Raw genomic sequence first — 5742 nt, 5'->3', positions numbered from 1 at the left:
ACTTGAAACAATAATAAATACAGTTGTCTGTTTTGTTCAGCTTCTCTCAGTTCTTGGTCCTCATACAGTGTATCTGGCGCCATCTTCAGGTGAAATAATCTATTATTCTATTACTGATCCTCAATCTTCTTGGGACCCTTTAAAGCAAGCAAAACTTTATTTATACAGCACATTTCATTCCAGATGGAAGCCATTGGTGTAGATGTTGGAGGGTAACGACATTTCCACCATAAACTGATGTAGAAATGACAAAATTTGATGTGTAAAAATTCACCAGAATACAGGAAATTAAGTGTTTGGCACTTAATTTACACAATTTCCTGGGGAAGGGTGTCAAACCTCAGAGTTTCATATGGGTCCCACCCAATGTTGAAACAACACCTATGCACTTGATGTAAGCACAATGTGCTGCACAATATGTGCGTATCCTACTCGTGTGACATTTTGGATTTTGATACAAATTATGAGTTTAGTTTTGATTGTTGGCGTGAGGTCACATGACTTGAGTACTCCTCCCTCCACAGTCTGTCAGTTGACTGTATTGACTGACTCTATTTAACTGTTTGTTTAAACTAAAAAATGTCAGAAAATAGTGAAAAAAGCCCACTGCAACGGAGCCAAAGATGACTTTTTAAACTGTATTTTCTGTCAGCCCAACAGTCTAAACACCAGAGAGGGTTTTTAAGAGTTCCTGCTTGCTTGTTGTGGTATCATGCAGACAGTTTTTCTTCTATGATGTTGTTTTTATTTCCCCAGTGGTTTGACAAATCAGTCGCTGAGACTTATCAATTTAGACTACAGTAATTGTGAGGCTTGAAACCCACTGAAGATCATTAAGAAAGAATCAAATTAAGAAAGGTTAAAGTGATAAAAAACATTAGTTAATCTGAATAAGTATGGATCTGTTATGGCAATATGAGTTTTTATTGGGGTTGAGCCAAGTGCTCAGATGAAACCAGTATCCAGTACAGATAATGTACTTTCTATTAGTACAAGTATCATCCGAGTAAAATGTGTCAATATCTGTACTTGTGATTGTAACACTTGGTGAACACTAAGAGTGGACTCAACAGTTCAGGTAAAATAACAGTCTTTACTAGTCAACAGGTAGCTTCAGTACACAGAAGGACTAACAGTGAAGGCAAACAAATTCAGTAGGGATTGGGCAGAGTCAATCAACAGGCTAAAACCAAAAAAAAAAAAAAAAACAAGAAAAGGACAAGGGAAACAAAAAGCTGGAACACAAGACACACAAGGAGCTAAGATGAACTGGCATTGAGAGAAAACAAGACACTCTAAATACTCTGGTGAGGGGAAGGATAACGAGACACAGGTGAGGCTAATCAGGGCGGGACAGACAATCAGACACAGGTGAAGTCATCAAGAGGGAGGTAAAACACGCGGGGGAAGCAGTGAAATGATCAAATGAGAGGAGATGTGAGATTTTTAAAGTAAAACAGGAAACAACATGAATAAATGAAATAAAAAATAACAACCTAAGAAACTTGAGCTGTGACACTGATGAAGGAAAATCCTCATAATCCTCATTAGTGTTGCTGTGTTCAGTCTCTTGTAATTGAAAATTATCTGAAGCTCAGTCCTGACATTGTTCTGTTAATAGTTTTCTAATAAATAATACATTTTATGATCAACCCATATCAATATCACTTTTAAAATAACAACCTCTGGATTGGTCCAACCCATTTCCACTTGAGGCTGCACCCAATCCCAATTCAAACCCCACCCATTCACAGACAGAGACACAGATAATTTAGTTTGTTTAACAGATACAGATACAGATACGGATAATAATGCACTTTCTCATCCTTAGTGTTTATATCAGTTATTTCCTTGATGCTGACTAAATACACTTTAGTAAAATACAAAAACAAGGTATTAAAACAGACACAAAGTAAGCGTATAAATTAAAATATAGAAAACAGTAACAGGTTTGTTTAACAGATGGGTCTGGAGATGCTTTTTAAAAGTTATAAAGATGCATTAAAAGTGTGACTAATCTCAGCTTGAGATACAGTGGACCTTACATTTGCTGAAAAAAATTGGCTTGATTTTTAAGCCATGTCACAGCCTGAAAACACTCAAACTGTACTTACTAAACACTTTATAAAGCATTAAAAACAACAAATTATCACACTGCAGTTAATGCATTCACATTGGACACAAAAAAATCTGGTTTATACAAGTGAACAACGGGGGGAAACAAAGTAGCAGACTAAAAAATTTAGAGGAGTCAAAGCTCAGGAGTCGACATCTGAATGAAAACAAGGACCATCTGTACGCAGCCTCATTAAATGTGCAAGACCCTGTCCTATTGGTGGGTCCGACCGGTACCTAGCTATTTCCCCGCAGCAGATTGCAGGTGGCAGAGCATCGAAAGTCTGAAGGGCATTTCTTACTCCAGTTGCCTTTTAATTAGACTTAAGGGCAAGGAGGAGCCTCCGGGGGGGACCTGAAAGGGGATTGAGGATGGAGGCAGATGGTGTGAGATCTCATATGGATGGAAGTGAACACTGGGTCTGATAGAAAGTGAGAGATGGAAAAAGAGAGAGGAGAGGGGAGGGAGGTGCTGGGAGAAGGTGGAGACTGAGAGGATGGAATACTCAATTTTGAGAATTTCTTTTAATCACTGAAAGGATGAGTAAACCTCTCTGTGCCAACAAATAGACTTCCTGCAAGACTACAAAACAAAAGCCAGGGAAAGAAGACAGAGAAGAGGAAACACTTCAGGATGATGGACATCATCGTCTCAACTTTCCTTTGAGGCTCACAGCAGTTGGTGATTATAACAAAATCTTTTCTTTTTAAAATGGCTGTTATTAATTAAAGCTTTGTAGAGTGTTTAATACGTGTTAAAGGATGATGTCTGCATGTTTCATCTCAGCTTTTTGCAGTCATTTTCTTCATAAATGTGATGATGACCCCCTGTGATTTACCGCCTGTAAGGTGCTCAGCTGAGACGATGGCATAATGAAAGCTCCACAGTCATTTTAAATAGATGAAAGCTTCTTTTTTATATGAGCCACAAGAGATGAAAGATTGCAGCCATAACTGTGATGTTTAAGCTGATAAACTAGTGATGCTGTGGAATGATTTTATTGGCGTGCAGGATCCAAAACAGGCTGGATTTTTTTTTTTTTTTTTTTTTTTCATCGAAATGACCTGACTTTTAATGGTAGAATGCTTTAAAAGGGTCTGCATGGTCAACACATGCACACATACATCAACACACACTTGCTCTCTCTCATAAACACACACACACACACACACTGCTTGGGTGGACCTGGAAACATAAGCAAGTCTTTCATGAGATCAGCCTCTACCTGAGCAATAAAGAGCCATCTGTGCTGTGAATAAACTGATGATGGCAACACACACACACACACACACACACACACACACACACACACACACACGCGGGGTGGAGAGACACACAGAGAAATGCTTGTTTCTGTCACTTCCCACCTTCAGCGTCGTGGCACTGCAGAGTGAATGTAAGGTCAGGTTATTTCTCTTTCTGTGCATTTTATAGCAGCTAACCTGAACCTGACCAGCAGTCCAACAGCAACGAGAGGAGGGAGACGGACTGGGAATTCAATAATCTGCTTGCAAAACACTGAGGCACATCAGGATGAGGCTGACCAGGTCGGTTGGTTTACTTTCTCCAGCTGTCATTTGATTTGTTAGATGAAGTGAGATTTTCTTCATGATAATTTCTGTTAACTCCTTTGAGACTTTGTCATGTTCAGACCCTTTGCCTTTGCTGTTATTATAAGTGCACAATCAACAGCATTAGATCTATCTTAGTGTTTATAACTCAATATCTGACTAATTAATAATACATAGAAAACAGTAGTTACAAACCTGAGAGTCAAGAACCCACAAGGAGTCCCCAGATAAATCTGAGGGGTCATTAGATGAATAAAAAAATCTTTACAACATCATTATGAACATTTTATGTGACTCAAATTTTAGATTTGTGGCCATCTTCAGTGTAATTTTCACTGGGGACAGGGGTACATGCCCCCTCTCTTCAAAAACATGCTTACAAAATCACGCTTAACAAACTTATGTTTAGCCATCTGTCAGATTCTGGGCTGCTGAGTTTGCTCTGATACACCCCAAGAACAGACGAGTAGTATATCAAGCATGTTTAGTACTATTATGGCAGAATTTAGCCTTATGACCGAATTAATTGTTTACCGGATTTTGTTGTGGTTATACTCTGGTCCCTAAATGTATTTAAAAATACAGGAAATGGGATACAAATCCCAGTGTTTCGTGATTTGAATCCTGGACCTCCTGATTTAGCATGTGTCCAGAATTCTTAAACCAAAGTTTGGTAGTCATGCTAGCAGCATGGCTCTATCCAACGTCAGTCTGTCAGGGTCATCCCTGTTCTCACAGTCCAATATTTTTTCTGATTTTAAAGCTCTCATAAGTACAAAGATGAATGAGTCAGTTAGGTCTTGCCATTGTGCGTAGGCGTTGGAATATTTCTACATGATAATATCTTTTATGGTTTTTATTGTGTGGTTGTTTTAACTGTAACTTTTTGTGTCCTGCTGTCCTGGCCAGGTTTCCTTTGTAAAAGAGATTGTTGATCTTAACAGGTTAAATATGGTTTAAATGGATAAAAAAATAAACCTATCTTTGCAGTTCAAATTGCAAAACAATGAAAGGAGATGGATGTTTCAAATGCAGTTTGAATGATAATAATCCATCCAGCTGCTGAGATATTAATGTCTAAAGTCAAGGAAAATGGAGTATAACAACATTAGACGATAAGCTGTAGATTGCCAATTTCACCACTGACCCAGGGAAACATACACTGGCCTGAACATTTGACCTGAGGAAAAGGTTGCTGAGAACATAAAACTCTTTGAAAGGTCTCCTCAGTGAGTCTTAACAAGAGAATACAGAGCTGGGGATCATAGATACACTCCTGGTCTCTGTGTCACTCCACCACTCTGATCTAGACTGAAATATCTTAACTATTGATGGATTACTGGGAAATTTGGTAGACACATTCATTGTTTCCAGAGGATGAACCATAATAACTTTGGAGGTCCTTTAAGTTTTTTCTAGCGCCATCATCAAGTTTAAACTTTCTTTGCTTTTCTTTTACTTTTCTAAAAACGCCTTTAAAATGAATGACATTCCCATCTGACTCGGCTTGACTTTGTGTTTGGTGCTTATTAGCAAATGTTAGCATGCTAATTTGAATGGCAAACATTATACTTGGTAAACATTACATCAGCATGCTGATGTTAGCATTTAGTACAAAGCACTGCTTATGTGCAGCCTCACAGGGCTCAACAGACTCTATGTTTTGTTTTCCTCTGAAATTCTGGATACTCTGACCTTTTCATGAGTCAGAAAATCCCTTATTGTTTGAACTGCTCAGAGTTTGTGTCCATAACCTGTAAGTATGGGTCATGAGTAGGCTTATTTAGAGGCCTAAATAGTTGGGAACCATTACTTTAAAATGTATATTGTTTTCACTGTAGGGAGTTTCAGCGTTCTGGTGATGTCGGTATATTCCCATGCCACACCAACAAATTGATCCAGTAATCAAGAGAAATGAATGATCGGACACCCACTGAAGACGCGGCCTGAGGATGTGACAGATATGGGCGACATAGGAAAACAGGAGGACGTCTTGGCTTAGGAATGATGGGCTGCTCATCCTTTGGTGGGTGCATCTCCACGTGACAAAAGCAC

The 5742-nt window shown here is 38.7% G+C and overlaps 1 long non-coding RNA gene across 1 annotated transcript; it reads left to right on the top strand.

Moving 5' to 3' along the window:
- Positions 1–2548: 2548 nt before the first annotated feature.
- Positions 2549–5669, top strand: LOC125890992 (uncharacterized). Its single transcript, XR_007449594.1, has 3 exons — positions 2549–2797; positions 3551–3663; positions 5529–5669. It is a non-coding gene; the product is annotated as an uncharacterized LOC125890992 (long non-coding RNA).
- The last annotated feature ends 73 nt before the right edge of the window (positions 5670–5742 follow it).

The sequence above is a fragment of the Epinephelus fuscoguttatus genome, linkage group LG6, assembly GCF_011397635.1.
Source record: "Epinephelus fuscoguttatus linkage group LG6, E.fuscoguttatus.final_Chr_v1".
In the NCBI taxonomy this organism is placed as follows: Eukaryota; Metazoa; Chordata; class Actinopteri; order Perciformes; family Serranidae; genus Epinephelus; species Epinephelus fuscoguttatus.
Note: the sequence above shows the minus strand (reverse complement) of the source record. Positions and strands in the feature narration are given on the sequence as shown.